The 22,823-nt window shown below is 39.7% G+C and overlaps 1 long non-coding RNA gene across 1 annotated transcript in view; it reads left to right on the top strand.

Moving 5' to 3' along the window:
* The window catches only part of LOC117797498, a 123,176-nt gene that overhangs the window by 98,589 nt on the left and 1,764 nt on the right, over window positions 1-22,823 (top strand). The window lies entirely within an intron of this gene.

Genomic DNA, 22,823 nt, shown 5'->3' with positions numbered 1-22,823 from the left:
AGAGCTTAGGCTCCATATCCTAAACACCAAAAGGACTTTTAAAAAATGTTTTGCAGTTAACCAAATTGAGAAAACACCACTTGCTTGACTAAATAGTAGTGGGCTGACCCTCAGATACAATGGATCTAGAAGTATCTGTGGCAGGTGTGGATGCTGAGTGGAAATCGAGGCCAGTCCCAAGACAATTACAGTTGCATTTTCAGCACAGTCATGACTCTTTCATCGCGTAACTTTTTTCATTAAAAGGTTCTACCATGTTACCAGGGTTTTCTGGAGATTGAAAGTCTGACCGTGAACATTATGCGACTGTATAATTCAATCTGCCCTCCACAAACTCTGTACATTCCAAACTCCTAGTGATAAAACCAGGCCCAGCAATAAACAACCTACCATCAGGTGGAAGTGTGATTTATAGATCCAGTCTTGAGCAGATCCAGAAGGCAAAAATAAGTCATAGGAACCAGGTAACTTATATTCCCAGTGTGACTACTCCTGCCATATGGTTAAAACTCCCTCAGTGCACATCTATGACCTCCTAGGTAATTTCTGATGGCCAGCTGACTATGGAGGAAAAACTGCAGCTGTTACAGGTGGAACCACATTAAATCCTGGCACTAGCAAACAGTAGACCGGTGGTGTTACAACTGCACTCGGAAGGGGCCCTGATAGACTTAGATCAAGGATATGCTCCCAATGGGCAGAAACTCAAGCAGTGCATCCAATTGTCCAGTTCTTTTAGGAGAGAAAGCTGAGAATATGGATTCATGGGCATTGCCGGATGCTCAGGAATTTGTAAAGAATAGGATTCGTTGATTAATGACAAGAATTTCTGCAGAAGAGGTATGTGAATAATCCTCGCAGTACGGGCAGAGGCATTGAAGATGAAATCTCTGTCCTATGCAAAGACTCACGAAAGGTTATTCAGTGCAGAAGAGCTCCAATAATCAGATGGACAAAATGGCCCCTTCTGCAAATGTTGAGAACATCCCTAACACAGTGGGTTCATGAACAAAGGGAACATAATGCCTTAGCTGAAGGTATTTCATGGACTTCACCCAACCAACATGATCTGGTTACTACAATCCTGAAGGCCCAAACTGCCAATCACAGAACCTGATATTATGCATCTTTCCTGGTATTGCAAACCAGTCAGCTACATGAAGCAGAATTAATACGTGTGGATTCTTTCCATCATTGTGGTGCTGTGTTACCTACATCGGAATAAACTTTATTCTGGATTTGCATGTGGTAACCCTGCCTGTCTGTAAATTTACAAATTACTTTAATGTCCAATGTTGCTCTCCAAAATAATGGCTTAATCTCTTCCTGAAAAAGCGAAACATGGGCATTTGCCTATCACATTTACTGGCATATAACACAGAAGCAGCTGCTCTTATAAAATGATGAACTGGGCAATTGAAGACCCAATTAAGGAAACATCAGGGAGATGACTGTTGGAGTTTGGAGTACTGTCCTACAGAATATTGTATAAGCTCCAAGTCCAAAACAAGTTTACAGTGTTGTTTCTCCCATACCAGAATATATGGGTCCTGGAATCTTAGGGTAGAGTGAGAAAGAAAGGAAACATGGTTCATTGTATTAATCGACACCAAATCACAGACCATGGCTAGTGTCTTCTCTGGTTAAATGATCGAAGAATTGGGTGGACAGGATCTGAAGATGTCTGACAAAGAGATTTGGGGAAGAGATGTGGATAAGATCATCTGAGAAGATGCCCAGAATGTGCGAATATTTACCCATGTGATTCTCACCCAAAAGGCTCCAGTTGTTTTGGAGGCTCTCTTATAAAGGATTTCAAACATTAAAAAGGTATCCATAAAAATATAATGACAACCTGTGTACCCACTACCCAGATTAAGAAATAAAACCTTACCAGTACTATTTAAGGTCCCTGATAACCTTCCATGAGCTCATCTTCCTTACTCTGTATACCATGCTCCCAGATTTAACCACTACCCTGAATTTATTTTTTTTATTTTCCCATTCATACTTTCATAAGTCTATTACACATGTATATGTCAATAAAAATGTATAACACTGATTTTTATATTTTTACATTTTATATAAACAGGATCACACTATCTGCATCTTTCTGCAACTTTATTTTTTACTTACGATTAGGAAAATCATTTGTATTTAATTTTCAATTACGTATAATAATCCAATGTGTGAATTTATTTCAATTACACTTATCCATTTCCTTTTGAGTATTATATAAGTTGTTTCTAAATTTCTTTTTAGTATTATAAATAATTCTGTAATTTTTGTACCTGAATCCTTGTACATTTAGTTTATCTTGGGTATTCTGTGTAAGTAATCCTGGTGTTTGAATAAAAACGCTTATGAGCACTGATTTCTACTTTATAAAGTGTGTTATATAGTGCATTAGAAATACACCTACATATGTACATATATATGTATGTGAGTATGTGTGTATAGTCGGTGTGTGTGTGTGTGTGTGTGTGTGTGTGTGTGTAACAGATTTATTAGGTTAAACAGTCCATGATGGGTATTTGTTTCTTCTGAGATTTGTTCTGGAGTTTGAAGTCAGCAGACTGGCAGGCAGGAAGAACATTTGGGAAGTGAAGGGACAAGAAAAGCTGGAACCTTCACGGATTAGCTAGAACTCATAAAGATGGACTGGAACCCATGTTGGCTGCTTACTGCCTCCAAGCTTGCAACTTACATGATGGGAGTGTCCTGCAGTAGAAACTGATGCTCTGAATCATAGAGCTGTTTCATATATGTGGACCAGGAGTTGGAGAAGCAGAAAAAGTAAATCTAGCAGGTGCTGGAGGACCTGTATACCCAGTTGCTACTGCATATAAACAGGTGAACCAGTACACAAGCTTCATGCATGAGCTGCAACAGTGCCTTTTGCTGAGCTTCAGCCTTCTGAGCATATACAGAATATGGCTTATGGTGCCTTTCTGCTTACAAATCATATGCAAGATGTCTCTTATAGCCCATAGTAACTGGGACTGGTGCAGGGAGGGGGACTATGGGAAACATATTTTTCATATTTTAACAAAATGCAAATCTACCAGATTAACCATATTCTATATTCTCTTCTCTTTTGTCTCCAGTTCTCTTTCATCTCTATTGCTCCAACTATTGATATGGGTTTACTGATGGTGATTATCTTTACAAATTAGTCCGTAAGTTGAAGACACCCTGACTTAAAAATGAAATAAATAAGTCAGGAGAATTTGGGTCTTCTCTTAGAGAATGGATGAGTGTGCTTTTGGTTGTATGATGAAGAGTTGTGTTCTGTTGGAAAGGATACTATTTGGGGGAGATTGGCAGAAGGACCAATGAAAGGAGGGGACTGTGTTGGGCATTATGACCTGGTGATAGTACAATATAAGATAAAACCCTCCTCTTGGGAAATTTTCTCATTGTGAATAGATTCACGGTAGGAAATATCCTCATGCCTGACTTCTTACTGTATAGAACAAAGAGGAAAGACCCTCTACCTACTTATAAATCATTCCTGGGACTTTGAAACTTTAATGAATATCATAAAGATGAAATAAACAGGAAGTCAGATTCATCATAATAAAATGAGGGTCACAAAGTATATATAAAGAACAATGAAATTTTTTTAATAATTAAAGTGAATAATGAGGACTCTACTATTAATAGCCATTCACCATCCATCATTAGTAATAAACTTTTCAGGAATATTTGTTCTTTCTAAAGAAACTAACCGATCCTCCATTCAAATATTCAGTTTGTTGGGGAACCTGGGTGGCTCAGTCAGTTGAGCGTCCACCTCTTGATTTCGGCTCAAGTCATGATCTCAGGGTTGTGAAATCGAGCCCCGCATCGGGCTCCATGTTCAGTGTGGAGTTTGCTCAAAATTCTTTCTCCCTCTTCCTCTGCCCCTCCTCCTGCTCACTCTCTCTCTTCCTAAAAATAAATAAATAAACCTTTAAAAAATATATTTATGGTGATGGGGATTAAGGAGGGCATGTGTTGTGATGAGCACTGGGTGTTATACACAACTAATGAGTCGTTGAACACTACATCAAAAACTAATGAGGGGCACCTGGGTGGCTTAGTTCATTAAGTGGCTGCCTTTGGCTCAGGTCATGATCCCAGGGTCCTGGGATCAAGTCCTGCATCGGGCTCCCTGCTTAGTGGGGAGCCTGCTTCTCCCTCTGCCTCTGCCCCTAACCCCTGCTTGTGCACTTGCTCTCTCTCTCTCTGTCTCTCTCTGTCTCTCAAATAAATAAATAAAATCTTAAAAAAAAAACTAATGATGTGTACTATATGTTGGCTAATTGAATAATTGAACATAAGACAAATACTCAGTTTATTTTAATTTTATTTACTTAAGTGAGTTTATTATATATTTTAATATATTAATATATATATAATACACTGTTAATGTTAGTATTAAAATATTATATATGTGTGTGTGTGTATATACATATATTAAACTGAAGGGAGTGAAGAATTATATGGTGATACTTAATTTATCTGATGGTCTGAACCCTGACAGTTGCTAGAGTTGGGAGCATCACTTACTTCTTGGTAGGCTGCTTGATTATCAGCAGTAGCAGTCTTCTGGCTAATTAGAATGTCAGAGGGCCCTGGTAGCCATTCAAGTGTAATGGCATCAAATCTGACACTGCAGTGGGCAAGGTGTCTGGGCTGTCCAACCTCTTAATGACTAGCCCCAAAATATCAGAGATAGCAGGTGTTTCTAGATGTTCCTACAGAAAAAGACAAAATTGAATTAATTTCAGGTAGAAGCATCTTGCTTTAATTTAGCCTCTAAAAAGAGTGAAACAGAAAACTATACGGTAATGAATTTAAAGCATCAGGAGAGTCAACACCAAATTGCTTTCTGAATACTGATTTCTGGTATTTGTAAAAAGTCTTGTAATGAAAAGCTCTAAATTTCCACCTTCTGCCTCCAAAAGCCAATTATGAACAGTAAATAAGCTGTATAATAACATTCAGTAAATATTGCCAGAATATATTAAATAAATTGCTATCAACAATGGCAGCTTAATAAAAGACGTATTATATGTAGGAGAAAAAATCATTTTTCCTCCGTAGAAATATCAGGTGAGCTATGGTTGTCAATATATAAATAAATATAGTGTTGGTGTGAAAACAATCATATTCTCAATAATTGCTAGTGCAGATCAAGCACCTATTTTGTGTTAGCTAGGGTGTCAGATGTATTATATATACTATCATTAATCCTTACAACCTCTGTGTGGGCGATAATTGTTTTTCCTACTCACAAATAAGTACATTGAGCCTCAGAGAGGTCAATTTTCTTGCGAAAGGTCAGAGAGATAATTACTGGTAGATCTAGTATTTAAACACTCTCATTCTGCCTCTAAAAACCTTACTCATAACCATTACACCATCCTGCTGCTTCCACTTAAAATATGCTGTTCCATTACAACCCTCTTCAAATGGAGAAATGCAACAAGAGTAAAACCAGTGTCTTTGCTGAATGAATGGGACCGTTTTATGAATGGATTAGAATTAGGAAATTCCATAGTTTACAAATATCTCAAGATAAGCTTCCGGAGAACGCTTTGATTCAGTCAGTTGTCCCATGAATACTTAAGGATTTGGAGTCATCATTCAAGTTCCTCCATCTCGTGAGAAGCAGAAATGAAATCAAATCTGTACATCTATATTTTTAAGATGAAGAAAAATACCAAAACGTGAAATCATGACAAAATAATAGCTATTGCACTTTAAGAATAGTATCAGGATGAATACAGGGAGACTTGACTATGGAAAGTTTACAGTAGATAATGCATCTCTCACCTCATCATCACTTTTAATATTAGCAGGAGAATGTGTTATAAGCATGGCATAAACCAGAGCCCAGGATGCCAGGTTTCTACATTATGGTATCAGATTCAGGCAGCTCCAATGTACAGGTTTGTCAGCTGTCTTCACCATCAAAAACTGGGACGAGACTACAGAGACAAAGTTGAATATAATTGTGCCTTTTAGGCTGTCAGCAGAACGATGACATTGAGTTTCAGTGACTTGGAAGACAAAGGACTGTGGGCCATCCTGTGTGTGTGGGGTGTGTGTGTGTGTGTGTGTGTGTGTGTGTGTATGCCAATGATTGTGAGATAATTGAGATTGTGTCTGCATTTTATAGTTTTCAGCAACTTCCTTTGGCCTCGCTCCCACACTGAACTGTCAGAGTGTTGATCAGCTCCTTATCTTAAAGCACAGTTCTCTATCCCTCTCTTCTCCTCATTCCTCTCACACCCTCTCCCTCTCTGCATTCCTCCTTCCCTCTCCCTCGTCTTCGCCCTCAGGACTACATTTAGATTTTTCTCAGTTTAAACCATTTATAAATTTAGGACAAAGGGAGACTTTGGAAACTCATATGACTTACAAACAGCATTCACTTAAGGGACAGAAGATTTAATGAAATTCATGTCAAAATGTTTCTCTTTTCTCCCCAAATGTATTCTCCATTTGCTCAATGCCCAAGTATTAAACTTGATTGTCATTTTCAAGTCTTTCTCTGAGCACAGAGTTTGTAATCTGGTAATCTCAAGGAAATAATCATTTTCCAGAAAAAAAGAATGGAAGGCTATGAAGTAAAAACACAATATTCATTTTTCCTGTTCCTTAAATTTAAAAGATCATAATATCATGGTATTTATAATGGGTGTGTAAAAGTTTTTGTAATTAAGGTGGCTTCATTAATGAGATAGTGCTAATGGAAAAAAAAATTGGGCTGACTCCCATAAAATTGATGGTTTCCTAAACCCAGAAATTAAATCCATTTAGTGTACACCTCACCATAGAGAAGTTATAGATGAGATGCTGTGTTCATTGATTATGTTTGAGTAGATAATGAATATGGGTATGTGAAAATCTACCTTAAAACAGTCATAAATGAAAAAAAATGTGATTAACAGTCAATGTTACGAGGAAACCCAATTTCAAAGTAAGAAGCTAAATGAAGTTCTGTGACACCTCTAAGCAGCCATATTTCCATAGCTCTCAGAAGCTCATCTAAAAAATATATATCCTTTGCTATAACATGAATTTATAACAAAAGCTACATGAGGTCTAAGCTATTTAATAACTTAAGGGGTGTTAGATCAAATAAATAGATCTTTACTAAATAAACATGCAATTAGTTTTCTTAATTTCCTATTGCTTCCTTTCTCCATGGTATTGATTATTCTTTTTGCATATTCACTGAACACACTGGCACTTTCCTCAGGGTTTGTAACTTTTATGGTAGGCGTCATCCAATTAAATTTCACCATCAGCAGCCAAATTTTGTAGGAAGTTACAAAATTGTGGAACCATCATTACTCCTTTCTCATCTACTACCCTTGCCTGGTATTGCCAGGGTGATTAATATAACATGAAAATCTATACCACGTCACTCCCCTAGTGAAATCTTTACTTATTTATTAATCGGCATTTGCTAAGCTTCCACTACATGCTGGACACGCTAAGGCGCTGGGGCTTAGAGGAGCTCACAGTCTAGTCAGGGAGACAAACTAGGAAACAGTTGATTACAATGTACTCTAAATAAACACTGTACTGACTTCGTGCTCTCAAGAAGGCAGTAAAGGAAACTATGAGAACATTCGGAAGGGGCTCCGAAAGCAAGGCTCCTTGTTTCCTGTAGAATAGAGGTCAAGTTTCTTACTGTGACTAGAAAAGTTATCCTGGGGCTGGAGGTTAAGATGGCGGAGGAGTAGGGGACCCCTTTTTCAGCCGGTCCCCTGAGTTGAGCTGGATAGGTACCAGACCAGCAGGAATATCCACGGAATCAGCCTGAGACGCAGGAAGATACATCTGGATCTCTACAAATGAACATCTCCAGCGCTGAGTATCGAGGTACGAAGCGGGGAGCCGTGAAACCGCGCACAGATATCGGAAGCTAAACAGAAGGGGGAGGGAGCCGCCGTGTCAGGGCGCCGGGAAGCGGTAGCCACCTACAAGGGGGAGCGAACAGACCGCGGACCCGCATGCTTGAGACAGCAGGCTGAGAAGGGAGCTCCGGGAGCGTACGCGGGACGGCTGGCGGTTGGCAGGCCACCTGCACGGGGGAGCAGGCGGACTCGCGGACGGCACCCGCGAGACAACAGACTTAGAACGCGAGCTCCAGGAGCGCGCGCGCAGGGCGGCTGGCGGGCCACCTGCACCGGGGAGCGGGCGGACCGCGGACCCGCACTCTGGAAACGGCAGACTGAGTCCGTGAGCCGGGAGCGTGCACCACCAAGCATCTCACGGAGCTCCGGAGCTCCGGTGTGCTCACTGGATCGAGGCTGAGACCGGGAGCTCCGGGAGCGTCCGCGGGGCGGCTGGCGGCTGGAGGGCCACCTGCACGGGGGAGCAGGCGGACTCGCGGTCAGCACCCGTGAGACACCAGACTGAGACGGGGAGCTCCGGGAGCCCGCGCGGGGCGGCTGGCGGCGGGCGGGGTTGGAAACACAAAGGACAGAGACGTGCCGGCCCTGGAAGTGAGGGCTGGGACGCCGGGTGTGGGGCGCACAGCCCGGGATGCTGCAGGGTTGAGCAGCACCAACAGAAACAGAGTTAAAGTGGCCAGAACATCAGTGGAGAACGATCCGCGATCCCTCTGTTCTGAGACAGAGGCTGAATTTCAGCCGCTGCTGCTCTCTCAGAAGAGGCATAGCAAACCGCCAGGGAAAGCCGCCAGAGAACAAAAGCCCGGAAATACCGGCTCACAGGGTGCCCATCCCCATCCCCCCTCGCAAGGGACACAGAGACTCTACCCAAACAGGGTTTTCTGAGTACCTGCAGGCAGGCCCCTCCCCCAGAAGGCAGGCTGAAAAATCAAGAAGCCCACAACCCGGAGCGCCTGAGTGGCGCAGTCACCAAGCACCTGTCTTCGGATTAGGGTGTGATCACAACGCTCCGTAAGGAGTCCTTCATCGGGCTTCTCCACCGGGAACCTGCTTCTTCCTCTCCCACTCCTCTGCTTGGGTTCCCTTTCTTGCTGACTGTCTCTCTCTCTCTCAAATAAATAAATAAACTCTTTAAGGAAGAAGCCCACATCCCTAAGATCTCTATAAAACAAGGGCGCACGGCCTGGGTCCCAGTCAACACTTGGGCTCTGGACAACCCTGCAATCTCTCTTCATCAGAATGACGAGAAGGAGAAGTCCCCCCCAGCAAAGAAAAGATAATGAGTCTGTGGCCTCTGCCACAGAATTGGCCTCGGCCACAGAATTAATACATATGGATGTATCCCAATTATCAGAAATGGAATTCAGAGCAACAATGGTCAAGATGATGAGTAAACTTGAAAAAAGCATCAGAGAAAGCGTTGCTGAGAATATAGAATCCCTAAGGGCAGAAATGAGAGCGAATCTGACAGAAATTAAAAATTCTATGAGCCAAATGCAGTCAAAACTAGAGGCTCTGACGGCCAGGGTCACCGAGGCAGAGGAACGCGTTAGCGAATTGGAGGATGGGTTAGTAGAAGAAAAAACGAAAATAGAAGCTGGTCTTAAAAAAATCCACGCCCACGAATGTAGATTACGGGAGATTACTGACTCTATGAAACGATCCAATGTCAGAATCATCGGCATCCCTGAAGGGGTGGAGAAAAACAGAGGTCTAGAAGAGATATTTGAACAAATTGTAGCTGAAAACTTCCCTAATCTAGCAAGGGAAACAAGCATTCGTGTCCAAGAGGCAGAGAGGACCCCATCCAAGCTCAACCAGGACAAACCTACGCCACGGCATGTCATAGTGCAATTCGCAAATATTAGATCCAAGGATACAGTATTGAAAGCGGCCAGGGCAAAGAAATTTCTCACGTACCAAGGCAAAGGTATCAGGATTACGTCAGACCTGTCTACAGAGACCTGGAATGAGAGAAAGGCTTGGGGGGGCATTTTTAAAGCTCTTTCAGAGAAAAACATGCAGCCAAGGATCCTTTATCCAGCAAAGCTGTCATTCAGAATTGATGGAGAAATAAAGACGTTCCAAAATCGCCAATCATTAACCAATTTCGTAACCACGAAACCAGCCCTACAGGAGATATTAAGGGGGGCTCTATAAAGGTAAAAAGGCCCCAAGAGTGATACAGAGCAGCAAGTCACAACCGATACAAAGACTTTAAAGAGAAATGGCATCATTAAAATCATATCTGTCAATAATCTCTATCAATCTAAATGGCTTAAACTCTCCCATAAAACGCCACAGGGTTGCAGATTGGATAAAAAGACATGACCCATCCATTTGCTGTCTACAAGAGACTCATTTTGAACCCAAAGATGCATTCAGACTTAGAGTAAGGGGATGGAGTACCATCTTCCACGCAAATGGACCTCAAAAGAAAGCTGGAGTAGCAATTCTCATATCAGATAGACTGGATTTTAAACTAGAGGCCATAGAGAGAGATACAGAAGGGCACTATATTATTCTTAAAGGAAGTATTCAACAAGTGGATATGACAATTATTAATATATATGCCCCCAACAGGGGAGCAGCAAGATACACAAGCCAACTCTTAACCAAAATAAAGAGACATATAGATAAGAACACAGTAATAGTAGGGGACCTCAACACCCCACTATCAGAAATAGACAGAACACCCTGGCAAAAACTAAGCAAAGAATCAAAGGCTTTGAATGCCATACTCGACGAGTTGGACCTCATAGATATATATAGAACACTACACCCCAGAACCAAAGAATACTCATTCTATTCAAATGCCCATGGAACATTCTCAAGAATAGATCATGCTCTGGGACACAAAACAGGTCTCAGCCAATACCAAAAGATTGAAATTATCCCCTGCATATTCTCAGACCACAACGCTCTGAAATTGGAACTCAACCACAAGGAAAAACCTGGAAGAAACTCAAACACTTGGAGGCTAAGAACCATCCTGCTCAAGAATGACTCGATAAACCAGGAAATCAAAAAACAAATTAAACAATTTATGGAGACCAACGAGAATGAATACACAACGGTCCAAAACCTATGGGATACTGCAAAGGCAGTCCTAAGGGGGAAATACATAGCCATCCAAGCCTCACTCAAAAGAATAGAAAAATCTAAAATGCAGTTTCTATATTCTCACCTCAAGAAACTGGAACAGCAACAGAGGGACAGGCCTAACCCACTGACAAGGAAGGAGTTGACCAAGATTAGAGCAGAAATCAATGAATTAGAAACCAGGAGCACAGTACAGCAGATCAACAGGACTAGAAGCTGGTTCTTTGAGAGAATCCATAAAATTGACAGACCACTGGCAAAACTTGTCCAAAAACAAAGAGAAAGGACTGAGATTATTAAAATTATGACTGAAAAGGGAGAGGTCACGACCAGCACCATTGAAATTGCAAGGATTATTAGAAACTTTTATCAACAGCTATATGCCAAAAAACTAAACAATCTGGAAGAGATGGAGGCCTTCCTGGAAACCTATAAACTACCAAGACTGAAACAGGAAGAAATAGATTTCTTAAATAGGCCAATTAACTATGAAGAAATTGAGTCAGTGATAAACAACCTTCCAAATAATAAAACTCCAGGCCCAGACGGTTTTCCTGGGGAATTCTACCAAACATTCAAAGAAGAAATAATACCTATTCTCCTAAAGCTATTTCAAAAAATAGAAACAGAAGGAAAGCTACCAAACTCATTCTATGAGGCTAATATTACCTTGATCCCCAAACCAGGCAAAGACCCCCTCAAAAAGGAGAATTACAGACCGATTTCTCTAATGAATATGGATGCCAAAATCCTCAACAAGATCCTTGCTAATAGAATCCAACAGTACATTAAAAGGATTATCCATCATGACCAAGTGGGATTCATACCTGGGATGCAAGCATGGTTCAACACTCGCAAATCAATCAATGTGATACATCATATCAACAAGAAAAGACTCAAGAACCATATGATCCTCTCAATTGATGCAGAAAAAGCATTTGACAAAATACAGCATCCTTTCCTGATTAAAACCCTTCAGAGTGTAGGAATAGAGGGTACATTTCTCAATCTCATAAAAGCCATCTATGAAAAGCCTACTGCAAGCATTATTCTCAATGGGGAAAAGCTGGAAGCCTTTCCCTTAAGATCAGGAACACGACAAGGATGCCCACTCTCGCCACTATTATTCAACATAGTACTAGAAGTCCTTGCAACAGCAATCAGAAGACAAAAAGGGATCAAAGGTATCCAAATCGGCAAAGAAGAAGTCAAACTGTCTCTCTTTGCAGATGACATGATACTCTATATGGAAAACCCAAAGGAATCCACTCCCAAACTATTAGAAGTTATAGAACAATTCAGTAAGGTGGCAGGATACAAAATCAATGCCCAGAAATCAGTTGCATTTCTATACACGAATAACGAGACTGAAGAAAGAGAAATTAGGGAATCCATCCCATTTACAATAACACCAAAAACCATACGTTACCTTGGAATTAACTTAACCAGAGACGTAAAGGACCTATATCCTAGAAACTATAGATCACTTTTGAAAGATATTGAGGAAGACATAAAAAGATGGAAAAATATTCCATGCTCATGGATTGGAAGAATTAACATAGTTAAAATGTCCATACTACCCAGAGCAATCTACACTTTCAATGCTATCCCGATCAAAATACCGAGGACATTTTTCAAAGAACTGGAACAAATAGTCCTTAAATTTGTATGGAACCAGAAAAGGCCCCGAATCTCCAAGGAACTGTTGAAAAGGAAAAACAAAGCTGGGGGCATCACAATGCCGGATTTCGAGCTGTACTACAAAGCTGTGATCACAAAGACAGCATGGTACTGGCACAAAAACAGACACATCGACCAATGGAACAGAATAGAGAACCCAGAAATGGACCCTCGGCTCTTTGGGCAACTAATCTTTGATAAAGCAGGAAAAAACATCCGGTGGAAAAAAGACAGTCTCTTCAATAAATGGTGCTGGGAAAATTGGACAGCTACATGCAAAAGAATGAAACTTGACCACTCTCTCACACCATACACAAAAATAAACTCCAAATGGATGAAAGACCTCAATGTGAGACAGGAATCCATCAAAATTCTAGAGGAGAACATAGGCAACAACTTCTATGACATCGGCCAGAGCAACCTTTTTCACGACACATCGCCAAAGGCAAGAGAAATAAAAGATAAAATGAACTTATGGGACTTTATCAGGATAAAGAGCTTCTGCACAGCCAAGGAAACAGTCAAAAAAACTAAGAGACAGCCCACGGAATGGGAGAATATATTTGCAAAGGACACCACAGATAAAGGACTGGTATCCAAGATCTACAAAGAACTTCTCAAACTCAATACACGAGAAACAAATAAACAAATCATAAAATGGGCAGAAGATATGAACAGACACTTTTCCAATGAAGACATACAAATGGCTAACAGACACATGAAAAAATGTTCAAAATCATTAGCCATCAGGGAAATTCAAATCAAAACCACACTGAGATACCACCTTACGCCAGTTAGAATGGCAAAGATAGACAAGGCAAGAAACAACAATTGTTGGAGAGGATGTGGAGAAAGGGGATCCCTCCTACATTGTTGGTGGGAATGCAAGTTGGTACAGCCACTCTGGAAAACAGTGTGGAGGTCCCTTAAAAAGTTAAAAATTGAACTACCCTATGACCCAGCCATTGCACTACTGGGTGTTTACCCCAAAGATACAGACGTAGTAAAGAGAAGGGCCATATGCACCCCAATGTTCATAGCTGCATTGTCCACAATAGCCAAATCATGGAAGGAGCCGAGATGCCCTTCAACAGATGACTGGATTAAGAAGCTGTGGTCCATATATACAATGGAATATTACTCAGCTATCAGAAAGAACGAATTCTCAACATTTGCTGCAACATGGACGGCACTGGAGGAGATAATGCTAAGTGAAATAAGTCAAGCAGAGAAAGACAATTATCATATGATTTCTCTCATCTATGGAACATAAGAACTAGGATGATCGGTAGGGGAAGAAAGGGATAAAGAAAAGGGGGGTAATCAGAAGGGGGAATGAAACATGAGAGACTATGGACTATGAGAAACAAACTGAAGACTTCAGAGGGGAGGGGGTGGGGGAATGGGATAGACTGGTGATGGGTAGTAAGGAGGGCACGTATTGCATGGTGCACTGGGTGTTATACGCAACTAATGAAGCATCAAACTTTACATCAGAATCAGGGGATGTACTGTATGGTGATTAACATAATATAATAAAATAAAATTAATTATAAAAAAAAAAAAAGAAAAAAAAAAAAGAAAAGTTATCCTGGTCTGGTCCCTTTCTCCCTCCGGGGCTGCACTGCCTCACATTTTGTACTCCAGACTCTTTGTTATTGTCCCTCCCATGCCTTGTTGTTTTCTGGTTTTCCTTATTTTATCCCATCTGCGGGTAAACACCTACAGTAACTTGAGTGCCAACACTTAGTTCCGTGTTTTCTGCCTCCACATTGCCTTCCTGACTTTCCTTACCCCCTACCACTTTGTTCCCCCTGCTGAGCCTTCTACTGCTCTGTGCTGGCACCCACACTGCGCCCATCGCCTGGAGTGATGTGACTCACTGCCTCACTAGACTAGATGTTGCACGAGATTAGAAATGGGGAGTCCTCATGTTTGCACCTCAGGGTCTCACGTACCGTAAGGTGAGGTAATATTAGTTCATAATTTTCCTGTTACTATAGCACTGTCGCATCCATTATCTCAGCGGCAACTCTCTTAGGCAGGTGGGTTGGGAAGCCCTCCCTTTCATTTTACAGATACGAGACTAATGTTTAAGAGAGTTAAAGTGACTTGCTTAAGGTCACACAACTGGTAAGTGGACAAGTCCGTTCTACAACCCGTTTCTGTCTGGTTTGTATTCCAGTCATCCTGAGGTCTGTCAGCTAAATGAACACGATTCCTCCATACCAACACATCTCTCATCACAGTGGACCGTGCAGTCCTGTGCCAAAATGATAGGATGAATAAGTGAAGCAGCTAATCAGTCCGAATTCATTCCTCCATGACAGAGAACTATTTCCTAGGAAACCAAACCTGGGCAATTTTCTCAAAAATCAAAAGGAACACATAGATTGCATGTTTAGTTAGCAGAAGCTATTCAGTAAGGAAACCAAAATTATTCATTAAGGTATTTTTAAAAACCTTCTATTTAACCACCACATTAAAAAGCTTGAATATTTTACAGTACTAAAATGGGTATATTCAGTTGTGAGATCCTCCTATGAAAGGAAAAAGAGTTTCAAGTAGAAAAGAATAAAATGGTGAATTTTAATAATGCTCTGATGTCTCTAACTCAGAAGTATGGTTTTTTAAGGAAGTAAAATTAACTAAAAATCAAGCTGGTTCTTTTATTTTCCTTTTTAAAAATTCCATCTCATATTAACCAAACTCAGCCTGTATCAGCATAACTCCTCAGTGGAACAGAAAAAAAAATGCAATCATTCATTACAAACAATATCTAAGCAAGTTCTGTTTCTCGCTGTAACCCCTCCTGTCCCCCCAGCACATACACTGCAGGCACAGCACGCACACACTCGCACATCGGATTGTGATGTGTGGGGTGTTAAAGAGTAGTTGCCCCTGACCTATGCGCTTAAGCTCCGTCTAATGCAAGGCACACCATAAAAAGAATGTGAGTGTTCTTGTGTGACGTACAGAGAATCAGATCCCTTTTTCTAGGTGCAGCTTGTACCTTAGCCCAGTTGTTCTGCCTTGTACTTAATTTGCTCTTCGAAACGTTTTGTTCTATTACACCTCTGGAATTTTATGGTTTATCGATGTTCACGTGGACAGTTTTGAGTTGTTACAGACAAAAATGCCAAGCTGAAACCTCTCTATATTTACACTATATGTGGTTACGCCATTAGAACTATTAAATCTTAAGCTCTTTTCTGTTGGACATGGGGAGAAATGATCCTTCTGGTTCTTATGATCTTGGACATCATCTGCTCTTCCGAAGACTACTCCAACTTCTTGCCCACAACCCCTGTATCTTCTTGTAGCCCCACTGGGTGATGAAGTATTATGCACTGCCCCTTTCCTCTGTACTGCCACATGGGGCTTTTGTAGACCTTACAGATGCTAACACAGATGCATGTTTAAACACTGCATTTACTGATGGATCAGATAAGCATCCCAAAGCAGGTCCAAATATTGGGACCAGATGGTGGGAATTTATAAAGCTCCTTTCCCTGTATCTTGCCTTGCCTCCTGTTCAAGGTGTGGGGAGGGGGGAGGTGTAGACAATTCATCCTACTACACAGGAAACAAAGTCCCTAGACCCTTATATTATTCTATATACAGATCATCAATAGAAAAGTAGAAGCTGAAGTGTTAATTTCAAGATAAGTTCCCTTTGGGTCAATGGCTGGATGTTTCAAAATCAAAAATTACATAAAAGTAGGTAGAGAGGTTATAATGATAGAATTCAGTGTTATTCATCTTGCAAAATTACAAGAACTCCTTGTATTAATAGGAGCCTCTGATGCCTAAGTGCAGCCACCTCTTTCATTGTGCAGCATGCAGAAATATGGCCAACTAGCTGATACTCTCTTTCCTTTATAGCCTTCTGCTTTCTTAGTTGTGAATTAAGCTGATTTGCCACTTAACATCTGCCAGCAGCCAGCCATTTGTCTTATCTGCTGCCTAAAAGTGTTATCGCTGCCTTGCTTTCAGTCCGCCCCGAAGGTCCCCTCCACCTTACCAAGTTATGAAGGGGAACAGTTCTGACTGGTGGTTCTTCACATATGAACTGTCATCAGAATAATGTTTGCAAGTGCCCATTGGATCAAGTATCTGCCAGCAGTTCTAATCTAAACTTAATTTTCTGGAGTTTGTAAGAAGAAAATGAGATACTAAAGCTTGAATTTTGAAGAGAACAGGTTAGACAATCAATCAAATTCATGTAATCAGTGTTTCCCCACTGACCCCAGAATAAAGTCCATAATTCTACATATGGCTTTCAAGCCCCTCCCTGATCTGATCTCAACCATCTTTTCCTCTTTTTAGCCCCACAGTGCCAGGAGCATTATAGATCACATTCTTCACACTACTGTCATAGTGATTTTCTTACAAAAATTAATTAACTCATATCATTTCCTTACTCAGAACATTTTGGTGATTTCCCACTGACCTCAGGATAAAGTACCAAATGCAAAACCTGGCTTAGAAGATCACACATGATTGGATGTCTGCCAAATCTCTAATATCTTTCAATTTCTTTGACATGCCACACTCCTCCCATATTCTTATGTGTTGTGTGGGACACCCTTCACTAATGTACACACCCTAACACTAACTTACTCATGCTTACAGTCCCCCGTTAACTATGGCTTTCTCAATGAGACTTTTTCTAAATTCGTTCCCCAATACTCTGTATAATAACACCCAACATAATAATTGTGATAATTTTCTAGTGTGAATATCTGATTATTGTTTGCTTTCTGTACTGTATCATAAATCCCCTGTGGGCAGAGATTCTACCAATATCCCCAGGGTTAATGAGCACAGGATAGCACATAGTAGGTGGTCAATAATATTTGATGCATCCATGAATAAATAAGAATATTGAATAAATAAGAATTCAGCACAAATAGATATTCTGAAAGGATGAATGGAACCTACTCTCTTGCCAAACTAAATCCCCCCCTGTATTTTTCTACCAAAGCAACTTCTCTCTTCCTATATTTTCTCCTTGAAATTTCCTCATTCCAAGTCTCCACGTATTAATAATTAGTTTTTATTTTCTCAGCACCTACTCAAATGCAATTGCATAAAGTCTACCCAGTTTCCCAACCAGAATTGATTTCCACTTCGTATGTTCCCTGTGCTTATAGTATTATCTTTTAGTTTCTTCCTAAGAAAAATTATTTATCACATTCTACCACAGACCATGCTTGAAAGCCTGCATGTTTTCCCGTCCTAGACTTCATGCTCCTGGGGAACATGAATGAGCATTGTTAATGCTTATTTCATATTACATAGAGTAAATGCAGAAAAGGAGACTATGGAAGTTAATGACAGCTGATTCCTCAATATTCATTCCCCCCTTTTCCTAACATAATGGAATTTATAGTTGGGTCCATGCCCACCAAGAAAAGACTACATTTTCCAGCCTCTTTTGTAGCAGCATTCAACCATACTACCAAGTTCTGACCAGTGGGATAGAAGTTGAAGTTACAACTTCTGGATTGTGTCATTGAAGGGAATGAGTGTACCTTTGCTTCAGTTTCCTTTTTGTTAGAATAGAACACAAAAAGAAGAGTCATTTTAGAGCTCAGCCAGGCAAAGAAGGAAAATACCCCAGAGTAGACAGAACAAGATGGAAGGAGTTAAGGGCCTGATACTATGGACATCAGGCATGCATAACAACTCAGCATCTCATGGAGCAGACACATGTTTCCAGGTCAGACTTTGAAATATAGGAAAAAGAAGCTTGATCTAGTTTCAGACACTGTTCTCTGTCTCAATTACATGCAGCTGACTGGATAGCTTCACTAATACAATGTTATTGACAACTTTCTAGTTTATACACTTTTCAAAGGAAAAGCAACTTACAATGAGGTACTTGGACATTTTCACTGGATGCCACAATAAGCAGGATTGCTACCATTTTGCATGCCCTTAAATCCTTTAGCTTTCATTTGGTCAGACATGTGATATATGTTGTTTTGAGCTCAAAAATAGTCGTAATTTTACCAGTAGGTGTCTTGCATCAGGCCATTCTGCCACTTTTTCAAATAGGCAAGTTCATTCAGCATTTGTGGGTGACCTCTGCTTTGCTATGTTTTCACAGTGAATTGTTTAACTACTTAGTGCTTCTGAACCTAGTTTGCAAAAAAAAAAAAAAAAAAGAAGACGACTTAGGTTTTGTCTATGAAATAGAATCATGAGATATAACCAGGAAGCCCTCTTCACAGTTTCTAGCTTAGAATTTATGTTAATGGGGATGGAATACTTCCCACAAATTCATAATAACCCCTTTTCCCCTCACAAGTGTCCCTGTTTGGATAATAAATATTATGTTCATTTTAGCACCTCCCAGGGCTTATAGCTGTAACTCAGGGATGTCAAGTTGGAATGAAATGAGTTTCATTAAGTTGTAGAGGCTAAAGAGCCTGTGAGAGCAAGAACAGAGGAAAGCGACCAGGGACTAACAATGAGGCTTTCAGACCAGGGTAAAAATCATGGGGCTGGGAGTCGAAACAAACACTTCTCCATCCAGTGAGGAGCCTGTTGCAACCAAGATCAAAGAATGGGTGGTGGGGCCTCCTGTTGCCAGAACGTATGGTGAGATGATAGCAATTTGACTTATCGTGGTGCCTTTTAGGTTATAGAGCTTATTTCTCAAGTCGAGGGATGGAAACCAGGGTTAATTCATTGCCTCCTTAATCTTCAAAGAATTATATCAGTCGATCATCAAGTACTGCTTACTGGTTTAAATCTTATCCAGGATCCTCTAGTAATTTTAAACTAATTCTACTACAGTCACTACTACTTAGTAATGCGTGCAGGTAGCTAAAAATAAATAGTATAAGGAAGGGAAGAATGAAGGGGGGTTTAAGAGAAGGGGGAATGAACCACGAGAGACTACGGACTCTGGGAAACAAACTGAGAGTTTCAGAGGGGAGGGGAGTGGGGGGTTGGGCTGGGCCGGTGATGGGTATTAAGGAGGGCATGTATTGCATGGAGCACTGGGTGTTATATACGCAAACAATGAATCATGGAACACTACATCAAAAACTAAGGATGTACTATATGGTGACTAACATAACATAATTAAAAATTTTAAAAAAATAAATAGCATATAATAGCCCTAAATGAGAAGTAAAGATCCTTTAAAAAAAAAAAAAAAGATTACTGCTTTTGAGAGAGAGAGTGGTGGGGAGGGGCAGAGGGAGAGGGAGAGAGTCTTAAGCAGATCCCAAGCTCAGCGTGGAGCCAGAGCAGGGCTTGATCTCATGACCATGTTGAGCATGGAGCCCCATGCGTGGCTCAGTCTCACAACCCCGAGATCACAACCTGAGCCAAAATCAAGAGTCGGACAGTTAACCGACTGAACCTCCCAGGCACTGCAATTAGTCATTTTATAAATAACTTTCGATATCTAGTAAAACAAGTTTACCTACCTTGTTCATTAACATCATCTTAGTGATGCCTGCACCTTTGCATCCCCATGTACATTTTAGAGTTAGTTTGTCAAGTTCAACAAAATTAAAATTTTATTAGTTAAGTCTATAGAGTAACTTGTAGAAAACAGATATGCTCACATAATTGAGTGTTTTAATCCATAAATATAGTATATCCCTCTGTGGCAGTTAATTATAAGTCAACTTGGCCGGGCTAAGGGATGCCCAGATAGTAAAACATTATTTCTAGGTGTGTCTGTGACGGTGTTTCAATAAGAGATCAGCATCTGAATCAGTAGACTGAGGAGATCCACCCTCACCAATGTGGGCAGGCAGTAGCCAATCCACTGAGTCTACGAGAACAGAAAGGCAGAGGAAAGACAATTTGACAGAATTTCCTATTTCTTCTTGAGCTGGGATATTCATCTTCCTCTGCCCTTGGTCCTTGGAGCTCGTGGTTCTCAAACCTTCAGACTGTGGGACTTAACAGCGCACCATCCACCTTCCCCACCCCTGTCCTATTGGTTTTATTTCTCTGGAGGACCCTGACTAGTACCCCCTTCAGGTATTTAAATCTTCATTGATTGCTCAGAATGATAGTTTAGTAATTTCCATATAGAGGTCTTACACATACTTAGTCACATTTATACTTAGGTATATGGTATATTTAATATTATTAAAATGTGACTTCTAAAAAATTAATTTTCTTGGTGTTTTTGCTGTTATTGTTTTAGTTAAAATAACATTTGCATTTTTACTTTTTTTTTTGCATTTTTACCTAATACTGAAAATCTGTGTTTTTTATTATAGCATCTCAAGCATATATATTTATAGTTCAGTTACTGATATATTTGAGCATATATCTGCCATCTTGTACTATGATTTGTATTTGTCCTTATTGCTCTAAGTTTCTCTTCCACTGGTCTTGCTATTTCTTTTAGGTAGATCAAATAATTAAAAATATCATTTCTTATTTTTTCCGTCTCTGTTAGTTTGGGGATTATATATATTTATTAAACAATTTTATTACCATACAGTTTATGACATACATCTTTGATTTATCAGTGTTTTATGTTCATTGATACCTTATCTACTCCAGGACTTTGGAAGAAGATGAGGGCATTAGAAACATTAGAATATTTAAAAATCTTCTACCCACTCCCTATTTATTTACTATTCAGTACGACATGAAGAATTATTATGAGTTTAAAAACTTAGCCGCCATTGACATGTATTCATTTATTTTAAACATTCATTACTCTTTATCCCCACCTTAATCTCCAACTATATACCTGGAATCATTTCCCTTCTGCCTGAAAAATAACCTCTCTATATGAATGTGTTTGTATATATTATATTGGTATATACACATATGATAACTGTATGTGTGTACATATATGTGTGTGTATATATGTGTGTGTATGCATGTGTGTGTGTCTACTGTTGAATTCTGTCAGTTTTTGTACAAAAATGTTTTCATTTCATCCTTATTCTTTGAAGGATATCTTTGTTGAGTAAACTATTACAGATTGGCTGGTTTCCATTTTTCTATCAAAAGGTCAGATCTTAGTCTAATTTTTGCTTCTTTGAAGGTTTTTCTCTTTTTATCCTTGGTTATGTTGAAGTATTCTGTTTGTCTTTTTTTCAGTTTTTGGTTTTCTAAAATGTATTTAAATATATTATTTAAGCTATCCTGCTTTGGGCTCCTTGGGTTACTTGCATATGTAGATTAATGTCTTTCATGACTTTTGGAAGAACCACAGACTTGATCTCTTTCAAGTAGTTCAAATAATACTTATATGTTATTCTCTTCACTTTTTCCTTTTGGGATTCTAATTAAATATATATTAACATATTTTAACATTTAAAATTCCTCTAGCACACAAAAATGTTTATTTTAGAAATTAATACAAAATATGTAATAAAATATTGAAATTTACTTCTAATCTCATATGACCTTTAGAAGATTCTGTTAAGAACCAAATAAGTTTTATTGGTATTTTGATTAGGTTGTAGTTACCGGCTCATGGCTTTGGAAATAATTTGAATCTTAGCAAAGTCAAGATTTCCTCTCCTGGGGCATGCCATATTCCAATTTAGGAATCTTGTACCATTTTATTTATCTACTTATTTTTAGTGGTAATAGATGACTTAAAGAAAATTATTTGATTTTTGTATAATTATAGTTTTACTCCACAGAATTATTCATTTGATTCATGTGTTTTCCTTTCCAGAATCACAATGGTTATTTCTAGCATTGGCTAAAACCCGCAGTATAATATTGGATGGTAGTGCCAAGAGTTGGCTTCTTCTTCCTTTTTTGGATAGCTTGATGAAGATATAATTCATGTACCATAAATTTCACTCATTGAAAGTGTGGAATTCAATGCTATTTAATATGTTCACAGAGTTGTGCAACCATGATCACAATCAATTTTAGAAGATTTCATCACTGCCCCTCCAAAAAACCATGCTCATTAGCAGTCACCACCATTAATATTTTATCTTCTCCCCAGATCCTGGCAACCCGTAATCTACCTTCTGTTTCTATACATTTATCTAATCTGAACTTTTCATTTAAATGAATTAATACAACATGTTTTTTCTTACTGAATTGTTTTGCTTAAATTTTTCTCAAGGCCTATCAGCTCTGGAGAATGCATCAGTACTTCAT

This window comes from Ailuropoda melanoleuca, chromosome X (genome assembly GCF_002007445.2).
Source record: "Ailuropoda melanoleuca isolate Jingjing chromosome X, ASM200744v2, whole genome shotgun sequence".
Taxonomy (NCBI): domain Eukaryota; kingdom Metazoa; phylum Chordata; class Mammalia; order Carnivora; family Ursidae; genus Ailuropoda; species Ailuropoda melanoleuca.
This window is presented reverse-complemented; position numbering and strand designations above follow the sequence as displayed.